This window comes from Pinus tabuliformis, chromosome 8 (genome assembly GCF_031772625.1).
Source record: "Pinus tabuliformis cultivar Carrire ecotype Pingquan chromosome 8, CPIR1, whole genome shotgun sequence".
Classification (NCBI taxonomy): domain Eukaryota; kingdom Viridiplantae; phylum Streptophyta; class Pinopsida; order Pinales; family Pinaceae; genus Pinus; species Pinus tabuliformis.
In genome coordinates, this window is record NC_142294.1 from 1,905,507,677 (window position 1) to 1,905,523,974 (window position 16,298).

Genomic DNA, 16,298 nt, shown 5'->3' on the forward strand with positions numbered 1-16,298 from the left:
AAAGAAGGACACAGGAAAGTGGTGTGAGTTCCATAAGAGCCCTAATCACAACACAAGTGAGTGTCAAACCAAGCAATCACTGGTGGCCGAGTTGAAGGCTTCAGAATCATATGCATGTTTCGACCCTGAGTTGGAACCCAACAAGATGAATGACAAAGGGAAGCAAATCATTGATGCAGAGCCTAGCGTCACTGTTGCCACCGCTACGATCCAGAAGAATGAGCCCAAAGATCCAAAGGAGGGGGAGCGTCTTTTCCACTCACATATGTGGGTGAAGGGTTCATCGTTGCAGTTCATTGTTGACAGTGGGAGCCAAAAGAACCTCATTTCAGCAAAGGTCATGAAGCGGCTAGGACTACCAACCATACCACACCCGCAACCGTACAACATCGGGTGGCTTCACCAAGGACGAGATCTCCGAGTCTGTCATCAGTGCCGCCTTCCCTACAACATCAAGCCCTTCACAAATGAGGTATTGTGTGATGTTGCACCGCTTGATGTTTGTGATGTATTATTAGGCCAACCATACTTGTGGAGGCGACGTGTTGTGCATGAGTCAAAGCCTCGCACTGTTATTATTTATTTGTGTAATACATTATATAGGATACCAAAGGTATCCCCACCTACCGCCACTTCTTTGATCTTTGATAAGAAAGGCAGTAAGATCATCTCCCAAACTAGGAAATTTATTTTATGTCTGGTTCGCCCTCAAAGCAAGGGGAAGGTCATAGCCACATCCATGGCCCCTGGGAAGGATTCCTCGACGCAACAGAAGCAGGTGGATACGGTCATGAAAGAATACATGGACATCTTCTCCTCACCCACAGGGGTACCGTTGCACTGTCAGGTAAAGCATTCGTCCAATCTAACTTCCCAAGCACCTCTACCCAACGGGCCGATCTATTGCCTCTCCATTGCGGAAAATGCCAAGTACAAGCAGCGACATGATCAACATCGGGTACCACACAAGTTTCAGGTGGGCGACTAAGTCTAGTTACATATGTAGAAAGAACGTCTTACAAGAGCCCATCAGAAGCTCAGACCACTCCGATATGGTCCTTACACCATTACCAAGGTTGTGAGAAACAATGCTTTGGAGCACAACATTCCCCCATTCCTTCACTTGCACCGAGTGTTCAATGTGGATTGCCCTCGACCATGCTTCCCACCACTACTGGACACATTAGAGGTTGCAGAACAGCTCACCAAGGACCAAGTTTAGCAGAAGTTTCCTCATCTCATGGAGGAACTCAATGCAATGGGGACCATTGCTTCCTAAGGGGGGAGGAATGATCCAGGTGGATGTTGGTGGCCACTCGTCTATCCCACTAGGACCCCCACAACTATCTCTTTTAGTTTTTCAGTTTCCTTAATTGTAGCACAGTTTACCATTTTTAATAGTTTTTCGGGTCCTAAACTTCCACAGCCATTTTCAGGCCCTAAACGACGTTTTTTTGGGAAAACTCGGAGCAACATCGGAAATAGATCAATGTTGCTAACTTAAAAGTTGTAGTCCTCGGATAGATCTTTCTAAAGTGGTATTGTGCGCATCAAACAGAGATCGTATGCCAAAGTTACGACCCTGGGAATTTGATGTACCGGTTTACCCAAACGGGGCCAATAGTTTGGCGTTTCATCTCCTAGGGTTAGGTTTTTGGATGTTTAGGGTTTTCCATTGTTTCTCAACAATAAATAGGCCTTCGAGCCTCATTGTAACACAATTCAAAGGCATGTAGCCACCACATCTCTTCTCAGAGATAAGCTATCATCGCCCTAGCTGGTTTACTTCCATTTATGTTTGTAAGCATATTTTAGTATTTTACATTAATGAAATGAAGTATTATTTCTGTTGCATCTCTGTATTTATGGTTATATCTATAATTTGTTGCATTCTTGTTTAAATCTGGATCAGTGGTATCAGAGCGGTCTGTTATTTCTTTGTTTTTCGTTGCATGTCCCTAACGAGGTTAGGATAAAAGGAGTTAGGGCTTTAACTGGTCCAACCTTTGCAAGACCAGCCTCGTAAATCCTAACGACCTCCCATGGCGGATGAGAAGAAAGACGAGGGGGTAGGAGATGCTATCAAAATCTTGCTCAAAGAATCCCTCGAGCGACAAAGGAACATGATGATGGACAACTTTGCCAGATCCTTCAGCGGCTACCCAGGGGCGACGCAGCTACTCTGGAAACGCCACACCCTTTAAGGTACAAGTTAACTTTGAAATCCCCCTATTCGAGGGTCAGATAGATCCAGATGTCGTAGATAGATGGTTAAATCTGCTAGAAGGGTATTTTTCTGTTCATGATTTTTCCAGCCGAGAAAGATTACTTTCGCTCTTCTCAAAGTAGCCCCCCACGTCAAGGATTGGTGGGAAACCTACTATGAGCAGAAGGATGAAAGTATGAACTCACTATTTTTAGCCACTCCCACTTGGAATTCATCCATCAAGGAGCAGTACTACCTTGTCAGTGGCTACGATGACAAATACACAAAGTGGATCACGCTATGGCAGGGAAGGGAACAAGATGTGTCAGAGTTTACCAATGTTTTTCATACCCTGAGCACGAATTTGGGCATCAAGGATTCTAAGAAACATTTGGTACTCAAGTACCGCGGCTACCTACATAGATACATCCAGAACGTGATGGAGTTCCTGGACATCTCCTCGCTCGGCACGACATACCGATACGCTATTAAGATCGAGCATTAGTTTAAACAGAAGAAGTGAGACTTTGGATCTGCGAAACCGAAGAACAAAGGACAAAGCCAAGGCGGGGTGACCCAAGACAACTCGTCGAAGTCGCAATAAAAGAACAACACCACGAAGTCAAAGAAGGACACAGGAAAGTGGTGTGAGTTCCACAAGAGCCCCACTCACAACACAAGTGAGAGTCGAACCAAGCAATCGTTGGTGGCCGAGTTGAAGGCTTCAGAATCAGATGCATGTGTTGACCCTGAGTCAGAATCCAACAAGAGGAATGACAAAGGGAAGTAGATCATTGATGCGGAGCCCAGCGCCACGTTTCCACCGCTACGATCCAGAAGAATGAGCCCGAAGATCCAGAGGAGGGGGAGCGTCTTTTCCACTCATAGATGTGGGTGAAGGGTTTGTTGTTGCAGTTCATTGTTGACAGCGAGAGCCAAAAGAACCTCATTTTAGCAGAGGTCGTGAAGCGGTTGGGACTACCAACCATACCATACCTGCAACTTGTTGTGGCCGGCAACACCCCCCCTTTGTTCATTTAAGTGTTGACCAAAATACTAAATGAATGGGGACCCTTAGTTAATTTTTTAGGAAAAACAAGAGTTTCCTTTCCTCAAAATAAGGTTACCATCATGGGCTTAGGTAAGTCTTTTGAATATTTTAAACCTAAGTCTATGATAAGGAGAAAATCTTTAAAGTCGCGTTGCAAAAAGATAGGAAATACCTCCATTTCTCTTTAAATATCGGTATGTGCAAGATCCTCGTGTTAAGAATAACATCGCGTCGCAACAAAGTAATACTCATAAAGAAAAACTTAAAGATTCACTGATCTGCGATAACGCCGATTTCAAGATCGCATATCGCATAAATGAGCCGGCAAGATTTGGCAAACATCAAACTTCTGCGATCTGCGATGTTGCGATATTGCACCCTTGCGATTTGCGATGGTATGATTTGCGATCGCGCGATATGCGAGGTTACGTAAGCAAATCATAAATCACTTCATTACGAATCCTTTGGGCACGCCATTCAAAGAAAAGCCACTTACCATAATCTGACTCGAAATCATGCGCTTTTAATGATAGTAAATGAATTAGTTGTCAGTTATTAAACGAATTAAAGACGCGTGCCTTTGTAGAGATTTACTTCATGTAAGGTGGCATATTTGATACATCTGTTGCATTTAAAACTCTCCCATCACCTTTCTAGATCAGTCATTTCCATTTCACTCGTAATCTGCAGGAACGAAGAGCTAAGACAATTCAAACACAAACGCAGGAAGAAATGGGAAAGAAAAATAAAGCTCAAAGCTCCGAAGCGAAGGAAAAAACAAAGGAGATGGCGCCTTTGTATATAGACACAGCCTGTAACAGAGATGCAGGGATATCAACATGGGAAAGCATGTACAGGCTCACAACGCTCTTCTGAGGCGTCCTCAGAGGAGCTAGCATGTTCATTTCTTCACAGGATAGCGGCAAGACCCAATATTCTACCATATACGGATATGATCAAGTGGATACTTGATGATGCAGACATGAACAACAGACAATTCAAAGTTTAAGGACACGGGCTCATCGGATCGTTCGCTGCGCAAGATTTGAAGCTTATGTATCATCTTCCTGAACCGCAGGTGACATATAACGCACAATTCGTTAAGAAATTCGCGGCGGAGAACCCAGACCTATCAGAGACCACTAGAGATTGGTCTAGAAAAGAGGAGCCGCTCAAAAAGGACAAAAACGGTATGTACAGCACTGGTTCCCTCACCTCTCCATATTGTTTTGCTGCGGCCATGCTTTGTAGGTTATTTGGGATGCCGGATATCAATAAGTTTTCGTCTGAATGGCTACCATTAATTGATGCTGCCACAAATGTCGATATTATAGATTGGGCCAAAATCCTTTCTGATAATCTATACACAGCTGTTATCAATTACCGGTCTAAAATATCCTCGTCTCAAAGGATCTATCCTCCTTTTTATCTGTCTGCATATGTTATGGATTCTGTTTGTCTTGTGTCTAAATTCCCTATTATGGGTTGGAAATGGACTACCCAGGACCCATTGCCTATCCATGTTTATCATAAGGTGTTATGGGATTCTCAGTTCGTCCCTCACTTCTACCAGATTTGCCACGGGCTTATTTTGCCCTTGTATACAATAATGTATGATGAAGACCCCCCGAGGTGCTCTCCCGAGGCACAAATTGACATCATCCCCATCGCGAGATGGTTCGGGGAAGAATGGTTTAATTATATTGGAGTTTTTGGAAGCACTGTACCTCCACATGTCCTACCTCTATATATCCCTGATAAACTTTTGGCTCGGGAAATTGCTTATCAAACCTGTTCAGAAGGCGGCCTGACCAAAGACCTAAAGGACAAGAAGAAGGCCATATGGCCTCAATTTCCTATAGCTTGTGGGGCCTTCTCATTGTTCGATGTAGGACACGCTTTCGCCGAAGTGGAGAATGTGACATGTCTTCAATTATTTAAATTCCCAGCAAGGCCATTTGACCCAAATGATGTTGCCCAAGAGTTCACAACGAACGTCAAAATAAAAGTGTTCGCTGGAAAGAAAGATTTGTTTGATGATTTGTTCCAGAGTAGAAGTTCACTCCAAGAAATTTTGCGGGAAGCTCGATCGAGGTTGTCTCCAGATGACCTCCAAAGATTCATGTTATACAGGGAAAGAAGGCTGGCCAATATTCCTCTAGAGAAGCTGCGACTGCCTGCTAGAGAACCAACTCCAAGCATTAGTCTCAGCGAAAACTCTAGCACTTCTAAATCTAAATCCAACGCTGCGCAAGGAGTACCTAAGCATCCTAAAGAGTCTGGATACGACCAAGGAAAAAACGAAGAAACAACTAAAGATACAGCTCAGTCAAGTGCAATGTCTCAACAACAAGTTATCGCCTCCCCGCCAAGAGATGTTCCCCCTCGTGTCATCGAAACACCACTCGTCACAACAGAACTGGACAAAGAATGGGAAACCTTCAATGAATTGATCAATCTTGAAGGGCAAGCCCCGAAAACACCTGTGAACAATACACAGGTAGTGCAAGAAGTGGTTCCGACCATAGTCAGCAGTGTCACAGAAACGGAGCACATTCCTATCGCTCCACCTTCTGAGCTTCTACTTAATGTAGAAGAAATTCCCCCACTGGATGTATTCTATAGTCCCCAATACAAAGCAATTGTAAGGAGACAGAGGAAGAAAATAAAACTATAAAATACACTGTCACAAGATGTTGAACATTTGGACGTCTTATGGAAAGACCCCAACAATAACCCGACTGAAAATCTCACTAAGCTGTCTCAGATCGCAGAAGCATATGCTTCTGCAACTATTGATAAGGCATCGGAAGTTCAACAACTATTGAAAGAACAAGAAGATCAGATACAGCTGCCGCAACAACAGTTGCAACAAGCCAATGCTAATATTGAAGCTTCCAAACAACTCGAGAAGCTGCAGGAAGACTTTCAACAGATGCAGATAGGCTATCAAAGAAGTCTAGACGAGAAAGGAAAACAATTGCAGACTTTACAAGAAATGCATAAAGATGAGCCTAAGCTGGCAGAATTTATTTCAGAATCTATTGGCTTAAATGAGCAACTACTGCAGCAACATGAAGAGTTGGGGCGTAAAATATCACAGTGGAGTCACTATTGCGAGCTGAGCGATAAAATCACCAATCAAGTGGTAGACTTGCGCAGTGACTATGATCTGAGTGACAGAAGGGTGACAGAATACTTAACTTGGCAGGATGATGCTGAAGGGAAAAGAGCAGGTGCACCCAGGATAAATGAAAATCATAAAGAATTGCTCTTTAATAAATGGGATGATCAAATCAGGCAGGCGGAGCGAGCAGCGGAGACAGCGGCTACACAGGCAAGCATTCTTATCGACTGTGTAAATGAGAATTTACACAGGGCCAATTTAATCGCAAAGACCACCCCGGGGTACCTACCAAATAAGTTACAACTGGAAGCAGAATGGAAGCAGAAAGCGCAGGCAAAGGGGAGAGCAATCCAAGCATTAGCCAGGTTGAATTGGGAATGTTACTGGACGTACTTGGTCAAGCCGCACAGCCAATGGATGACGGTGAAATGCATCACAAACGCGGCCGAAAAAGTAGTGCCAGCTCTCGTAGATGCTGTTTTCGCAGCCCAGCTTAGCGCCGAAATCAGTCAGCCGACTCTCCTCAAGCCCATGCTGAACACTTGCAACTTTAAGGACCAAGTTCAGAAGTAGCCTTATTTAGAATGTTGTTTTTTCTTTTAACTAGATTAGAAAAAGGACAGTCATTTGAAAACCGCATCCTAAATTTTGTAATAATACTATTATTATAATTAGGAAGTAGTATTTTAACCCTTCTCATGCATTTAGAGAAGGGTCCAAAAATTTGTCAAAAACTTGTCCTCGGAACATGCACTTCTGCACCCTCAGAGGAGGTTTTGATGAATGGATGGATCGAGATTTATTAATGTTTGCATTTAATGTCTGCTATTGATGTTGCACTTTTGTACTCTTAGTAGATGTTAGAACAAGGAGAGATAAATCGTTATTGCTTGAAGCTTATGAGTGGAACCAGTCATAAATGGTACTTTTATCTCTTGACCAATTTCTGCTTATATTCTTAAAGTGATATGCAGTTTTCAGTTGTTTATATGTTAATGCATGAATGTGTGGGTTACCATTTGGCACTTATGTACGGTGGAATCATTTATTTGTGTTTGATATATGAATAACTTATTATGCGATATGCTGTTCACAACTGTTTTGCTTAAATTTTTATGCAGAATGGTTTATCTTAATTGATTTCTATTCTTATGATAGCTGAATGATCTTTATTACCAGTTATTGTTCGAAATCTCTTTAGATCGCATAATAGAAGAAATACACCCCGGGTTAGCGTAGATTAGATGTGTTGTTTCTCATTAGATTACAATAGCATAGACTTAGTTTAGACGTTTGAATTAAATTAGCTTTAAATACTCCTAGATCAGCATCATCTAACTCTACACACACAAACACCCCTTAGATTGGAAAACTGATCCCATTATCCCCAGTCGGACCCGCTATACCAAAGGATAAGGAGCTGCCAACCAAGGTCCGGACCGAGTGGGTATCCCCCTTGTTGTCGACCCGATTTTCGGGGCTTCAACACAACTGTACAACATCGGGTGGCTTCACCAAGGACGAGATCTCCAAGTTTGCCAGCAGTGCCGCCTTCCCTACAACATAAAGCCCTTCACAGATGAGGTATTGTGTGATGTTGCACCGCTTGATGTTTGTGATGTATTATTAGGCCAACCATATTTGTGGAGGCAACATGATGTGTACGAGTCAAGGCCTCACACTGTTATTATTTCTTTGTGTAATACACTATACAAGATACCAGAGGTAGCCCCACCTACCACCACTTCTTTGATCTCTGCTAAGAAAGGCAGTAAGATCATCTCCCAGACTAGGAAATTTATTTTCTGTCTGGTTTGACCTTAAAGCAAGGCAAAGTTCATAGCCACATCCATGGCCCCTGGTAAGGGTTCCTCCACGCAACAGAAGTAGGTGGATACGGTCATGAAAGAAGGAAGGGACATCTTCTCCTCACCCACAGGGGTACCGCTGCACTCTCAGGTCAAGCATTCGTCCGATCTGACTTCCCAAGCACCTCTACCCAATGAGCTAATCTAACGCCACTTCATTGTGTAAAATGCCAAGTACAAGCAGCGACATGATCAACTTCGGGTGCCACATAAGTTTCAGGTGGGCGACAAAGTCTGGTTGCATTTGCAGAAAGAACACCATACAAGAGCCCATCAGAAGCTCAAACCGCTCCAATATGGTCCTTACACCATTACCAAGGCTGTGAGAAAGAATGCTTTGGAGCACAGCATTCCCCCATTCCTTCACTTGAACAAAGTGTTCAATGTGGACCGCCCTCGACCATGATTCCCACCACTACTGGACACATCAGAGGTTGCAGAACAACTCACCAGGGACCAAGTTCAACAGAAGTTTCCTCATCTCATGGAGGAACTCAATGCAATGGGGACCATTGCTTCCTAAAGGGGGAGGAATGATCTAGGTGGATGTTGGTGGCCACCTGTCTATCCCACTTGGACCCCCACAACTATCTCTTTCGGTTTTTCAGTTTCCTTAATTTTAGCGCAATTTACTAATTTTAGCAGTTTTTCAGGTCCTGAACTTTCGAAGCCGTTTTGCAGCCCTAAATGATGTTTTTTGGGAAAGCCGAGAGCAACATGGGTCAAAAATTGATGTTGCTCTTTTAAAAGTTGTAGTTCTCGGATAGATCTTTCTAACGAGGTATTTTGTGCGTCAAACGAAGATCGTATACCAAAGTTACGACCCCAGGAAGTTGATGTACCAATTTACCCAAACAGGGCCCACAATTTGGCGTTTCATCTCCTAGGGTTAGGTTTTTGGATGTTTAGGGTTTTCCATTGTTTCTCAACAATAAATAGGCCTTCAAGCCTCATTGTAACACAATTCAGAGGCATGTAGCCACCACATCTCTTCTCAGAGATAAGCTACCATCACCCTAGCTGGTTTATTTCCATTTCTGTTTGTAAGCATATTTCAGTATCTTACATTAATCAAATGAAGTTTTATTTTCGTTGCATCTCTGTATTTATGGTTATATTTATAATTTGTTGCGTTCTTGTTTAAATTCGGATCAATGGTATCAGAGCGGTCTGCTCTTTCTCTGTTTTTCTTTGCATGTCCCCAACGAGGTCGGGATATAAGGAATTAGGGATTGAACTGGTGGAACCTTTGTAAGACAAGCCTCACAAATCCCGACGACCTCCCATGGCAGATGAAAAGAAAGACAAGGGGGTAGGAGATCCTATAAAAATCTTGCTCGAAGAAGCCCTCGAGCGACAAAGGAACGTGATGATGGACAACTTTGCCCAGATCCTTCAGCAGCTACCCAGGGGCGACGCAACTACTTCTAGCAGCTACTCTGGAAATGCCACACCATTTAAGGTACAAGTTAACTTTGAAATCCCCATATTCGAGTGTTAGATAGATGAAGATGTCATAGATAAATGGTTAAATCTGCTAGAAGGGTAGTTTTTTGTTCATGATTTTTCCAGCCGGGAAATGATTACTTTCGCTCTTCTCAAAGCAGGCCCCCACGTCAAGGACTGGTGAGAAACCTACTGTGTGCAGAAGGATGAAAGTACGAACTCATTGTTTTCAGCCGCTCCCACTTGGAATTCATTTCGGGATGCCATCAAGGAGCAGTACTACCCTATCAGCGGCTACGACGACAAATACATAAAGTGGACCACACTGCGGCAGGGAAGGGAACAAGATGTGTCGGAGTTTACCAATGTTTTTCATACCTTGCGCACGAAGTTGGGCATCAAGGATTCTGAGAAACATTTGGTACTGAAGTACCGTGGCTGCCTACATAGATACATCCATCACGTGATGGAGTTCCTGGACATCTCCTTGCTCGGCACGACATACCGATACACTATCAAGATCAAGCATAAGTTTAAACAGAAGGAGCGATACTTTGGATCTGCGAATCCGAAAAACAAAGGACAAAGCCAAGGCGAGGTGACCCAAGACAACCCGTCGAAGTCGCAATAAAATAACAACACCAAGAAGTCAAAGAAGGACACAGGAAAGTGGTGTGAGTTCCACAAGAGCCCCACTCACAACACAAGTGAGTGTTGAACCAAGCAGTCACTGATGACCGAGTTGAAGGCTTTAGAATCAGATGCATGTTCCGACCCTGAGTCAGAACCCAACAAGAGGAATAACAAAAGGAAGTAGATATTTGATGCGGAGCCCAACGCCATTGTTGCCACCACTACGATCCAGAAGAATGAGCCCGAAGATCCAGAGGAGGGGGAGCGTCTTTTCCACTCACAGATGTGGGTGAAGGGTTCGTCGCTGCAGTTCACTGTTGACAGTGGGAGCCAAAAGAACCTCATTTCAGTAGAGGTCGTGAAGCAGCTGGGACTTCCAACCATACCACACCCGCAACTGTACAACATTGGGAGGCTTCACCAAGGACGAGATCTCCGAGTCCGCCATCAGTGCCACCTTCCCTACAACATCAAGCCCTTCATAGATGAGGTATTGTGTGATGTTGCACTGCTTGATGTTTGTGATGTATTATTAGGCCAAACATACTTGTGGAGGCAACATGATGTGTATGAGTCAAGCCTTGCGCTGTTATTATTTCTTTGTGTAATACATTATAGAAGATACCGGAGGTAGCCTCACCTACCACCACTTCTTTGATCTCTACTAAGAAAGGCAGTAAGATCATCTCCCAGATTAGGAAATTTATTTTCTGTCTGGTTCGCCCTCAAAGCAAGGGGAAGATCGTAGCCACATCCATGGCCGCTAAGAAGGGTTCCTCCACACAGCAGAAGCAGGTGGATATGGTCAAAGAAGACAGGGACATCTTCTCCTCACCCACAGGGGTATTGTTGCACTGTCAGGTCAAGCATTTGTCTGATCTGACTTCTAGAGCACCTCTACCCAACGGGTCAATCTATCGCCACTCCATTGCGGAAAATGCCAAGTACAAGCAGTGACATGATCAACATCGGGTGCCACACAAGTTTCAGGTGACGACAAAGTCTGGTTGCATCTGCAGAAAGAACGCCTTGCAAGAGCCCTTCAAAAGCTTAGACCACGTCGATATGGTCCTTACACCATTACCTAGGTTGTGAGAAACAATGCTTTGGAGCACAACATTCCCCCATTACTTCGCTTTCACCGAGTGTTCAATGTGGACCGCCCTCGACCATGCTTCCCACCACTACTGCACACGTTAGAGGTTACAAAACAACTCACCAAGGACCAAGTTCAGTAGAAGTTTCCTCATCTCATGGGGGGAATCAACACAATGGGGGCAATTACTTCCTAAGGGGGGAGGAATGATCCAGGCGGATGTTGGTGGCCTATCCCACTTTGACCCCCACAACTGTCTCTTTTAGTTTTTCAGTTTCCTTAACTGTAGCACAATTTACTATTTTTAGCAGTTTTCGAGTCCTGAACTTTCGGAGCCGTTTTGAGGCCCTAAACGACGTTTTTTGTGAAAACCGAGAGCAATATGGGTCACTGTTTGAAGTTTTAAACCCAAAAGTTGTAGTCCTCGGATAAATCTTTCTAGCGATGTATTGTTCAAGTCAAACGGAGATCGTATGCCAAAGTTACGACCCTGGGAAGTTGATGTACCAATTTACCCAAACGGGGCCCACAGTTTGGCGATTCATCTCCTAGGGTTAGGTTTTTGGATGTTTAGGGTTTTCCATTGTTTCTCAACAATAAATAGGCCTTCGAGCCTCATTGTAACATAGTTTAGAGGCATGTAGCCACCACATCTCTTCTCAGAGATAAGTTACCATTGCCCTAGCTGGTTTATTTCCATTTCTGTTTGTAAGCATATTTCAGTATTTTACATTAATGAAATGAAGTATTATTTTTGTTGCATCTCTGTATTTATGGTTATATCTGTAATTTGTTGCGTTCCTATTTAAATCTGGATCAACTTGTTTGACGAAATGCCTGTCATGGCTAGTAGGGGTGTTTCTGGGAAAACTAGTATTCCTAAAGAATGCTAGCCCTCTAGGTTTGGTAGCTACCGTAGAAACAACAGTTTAAAGCAATTCAATGATTTCTTCTATGTGTAATAGATAAGAGAAAGATAATGGAACCAACTTGGGACTTCTGTTTGATCCCTTGTTTGATCTCTCTCCCCTTTGACAGAACCCGCAACTCCTCCCCGTACTTAACACGTTTGGAGAGTACCTGCACAAGTACAGCAACAAAGAACCGTCAAAGCATTGTGATCTATTACAACATAAACATTACAGAATCAGATATATAATGAACAGATGATAGCATTCACAAATGGTAACATTCACAATTGCACAACCATATGGAAGAAAACTTGAAGAACTTTATTAATAGAAGGGAGAATTACAACCCAGTTGTCTGATCCAGCATCATCCTCCCAGCTTCGATCCTTCTTCACCTCATGAAATAGCAAGATCATTCCAACAATACAATGCTCTTTTCTCAATTACAAACTGTCAGCACTTACTTGCAATTCACAATATTCCCCGCCTCCGGATCTTTTGGATGAGGGATCCATTTATAGATATGTGCAAGGGTGTGAGTCATCCATGGGGTTTGATTAGCGTCATTCCACCTGTTACAATTGGTTCCATAAGATAAGGGATAACTGAAGTTTAGATCCCTTATTCATCCTTGGGCGAATTCAAAGAGGCAAGTGGCATAAGAGAAGTTTCAAGAAGATTCTATGAGCATCCACTTAGAAAATTGTCTCGTACATTTGTGCATCCTCACCCATCGCACCCTATGAAGGCCTAAACAATATGCATCGCACCCTATGAAGGCCTAAACAGTATGCATCGCACCCTATGAAGGCCTAAACAGTATGCATCGTACCCTGGTAGTGGAGCAGTTAGTATGCATCACACTTTGCCAGTGGAGCAGTCAATATGGTTCAGTTTAGGCAATTTCTGGATGTTTTCTCAGATGGAACTTTTGGGGAATGATGTATTCAAATGACTATGTTCCTTTAGGGTATGAAACAACTCTTTTAGGGGTTGAATGAGCCCTAGTTTATCGACATATAAGTTTGGGGTTGATGTGCCCAAATATGTCTATAACAGTTGCCCCCTAAAGCATGAGGTCGTAAATATTCATGTTGGGTGAAATGCTTTATCATGAGGATCCGAAGTTTCGAACTGGAAGGTGACCTGCATAAGTTACAATACAATACATCATCATAATATAATTTCATGATCTAGCTGAGGGAGGCATTCCCATGCTCACCTTCATAAATTTCATTTCATGTGCATAGATCAGATAGTCGTCTGCAGATGCAGACTAGTGATTCTTCATATATAGAGTCATCATCCATGGTTAGGATGACCATCTGTGCAGAGCCTTTGTACATTTGATTTACATTCCTGACTATATTGCAGCCCGGATGGATGAAACTAGATTCGGGGTCTTCAAACTCGTTCAATCTTCGCTCGATGTACAAGTCGATCCATGTGAAAATATGTTCTGAAGTTGAACATGGAAAGACATCGCCTAATTACCAGCCAATGATGTAAGTTGTTAACAGACACGAGAGGAATCATCGATAATGATAATGACCCTCAAGGTACTACAGTACAATTCACGTGGTGTGAATATATGATCCGATGTCGAACACCACGCAAAATCTTTCGGTCGAAGGCCATTGATGTCAACCTATTGTCGGAAGTGAGAAACTTGCCATGGGTGTATGAAAGCTTCAAAGCACTGAAAGGGGTGTTTCTAAGTCAACTTCTTGGATAATGAACTGATGTCGTCAAGAAGTGACTCGTCGTAGGAGGGCCTTGATGTATCCCACATCTGCGACACGAAATGAAGCAAATGATTTCTGGAGGTGAAAATGAATTGACGACACAAGGTTCAGGAATGGTGGTCATGAAAAAAATGAAGGTTGGAGGTATTTCAGTGGATGATACATTAACTAGATGGTGGTTTCTCAACCAAATGACTTCTCTTGAACATGTCGGCGACACTGAGATGAATTGGTAGTGTTAACCCCAAAAGATGGATGGTATGAAAGACCAATGGTGATATGACCGGTGAACGGAATAACCCAACCCAACTCAATAATGGAGATGAAGTGAAAATGTCATGTTCAAGAGCGACCTGCTACCATAAGTTCTTCAAGTTTCTTCCCTTTTTCCCCAGTCATTGTTGACCAGTACCTCTTTTTTTTTTTTCAAGCTTGAGGAGGATAACATATGCTTGTTCTATAATTTGCCCTTTGGGCAAACCTGTCGCTATGTTTTAACGAGTCTAGCGACAGTGAATCTCGACCTCATCTAGAATGGACAAGTTTGTCACTATTGTTTTAACAAGTTTAACGACAAGGATAACTTGGTCCTTTTCATGTTTAGAGAGTTTGAAAAGGGACGAAAAGAAAACTCCATAAGTTCTTTTTCGTAAAATAATCCCTCAGGTCCGAAAAAAGGATAAAATAATACAAAAGGGATGACATTTCCGATCACTTTAACGAGCCGAAAATGACAAGCGCTCGACAATCTTTTCATATTTAACGAGTTTGAAAAAGGTTAAAAGAGGACTCTTGGCATTTCCAATCACTTTAACGAGCTGAAAATGACAAGCGCTTGACAATCTTTTCATATTTAACAAGTCTGAAAAAGCTTTAAAGGAGACTCGAGAGGAACGAGTGGTGTCTAGGGTAGCAATTGGTTCCGGTGAATTTGGAACTTCTCAAAACATGTTGAATTCTATGAAGAGGCTGGCTAATAAGACCACTCATTGCAACTATTCCTCAAAGGGGTAAAACAACCAAGTGAGAGTGTATGATCGGCCAAAGGGATGGTGGTGATGGGAGGTACACAACCAAGGTTCAAAAGGCTGATAGAATGGCAATCAAAAAGGTTAATTTTTTTTTAAATGGGTTTATTTTTTGACAAACTTGAACCATGGGGGAACTATGCTTGGATTCGATTTCTTTTTTACACAAGCTTGAATCGAACAAACCATGCTTGAATTCAGTTTCATTTTTACACAAGCTTGAAATGGCAAAACTATGCTTGAATTCAGTTTCATTTTTACACAATGTTACGATTAGCTAAAGGTGAAATTGGGTCAACCGTTACCTCGACCTGCTGATTTGGGTCGGGTTTAGACTCGTTGGATTCACTTTCAGAGAGAGTGGTTTTGACCGATGGTTGATTTAAGTCAGTCGGTTTTCAACTAGTGAAGGACTTGGGGAGAGTTTCTTGTAACCAGATGGGAGTCACTGCGGTGAAGCAGGACGGTTATCCAACACTCTTTTGGCTTCATCCAAAAAAGGACAAAGGTGAAGGGCATGATTACCTTCACATAACCTACATGGAATTTTGACCTTTCCCTTTCGTCCATGAACTTTACTATCACTAGTTGATGGTGTGTTATCAACATGATCTCCAGAGGTTGATGACACGGGATGGTGTGAACGGGAACACCATTCTTTCAAGATCTGAGGAAAGCAAGGACAATCCCGATGAAAATGGCCTCTCGGACAAATTATGCACGAATATTTAGCTTTGGGAATTTTAATGGACGGATTTTATTAGATGATGCATTCAAAGCAATGGTTGCTTGGTTGCCCCCTTGCTGAATTGGCTTCTTCTTCTTCTCCTTCCCTTTCTTCTTCTTCTCAGCCACCTGGTTACTAGTATCACTACTTTCACCAAGCGAAGAGGAAGAAGGGGAGGGAGAAACAAACGAGGAAGAAGGCAAAGGGTTAATTTCAAGTTCAACTAGAGGTGTACTCGATTGCAGAGAGATTACGGCATTTTGAATCACGGAGGTTGAGAACATCCATACTAGCAGGCCGATGGTAAGTCTCGCAAGTGACAATGTAGCCATATAAGGAGCACCAATATTTCCCCAAGAAGGAAAATGACTAGGGTTCCCCTCAAAAGGGATTCCTTGATCAGTGGACTCCGAATTCGTTGCCATATGTCTCAACCTAAGATCAACTAAGGAACAGGGAT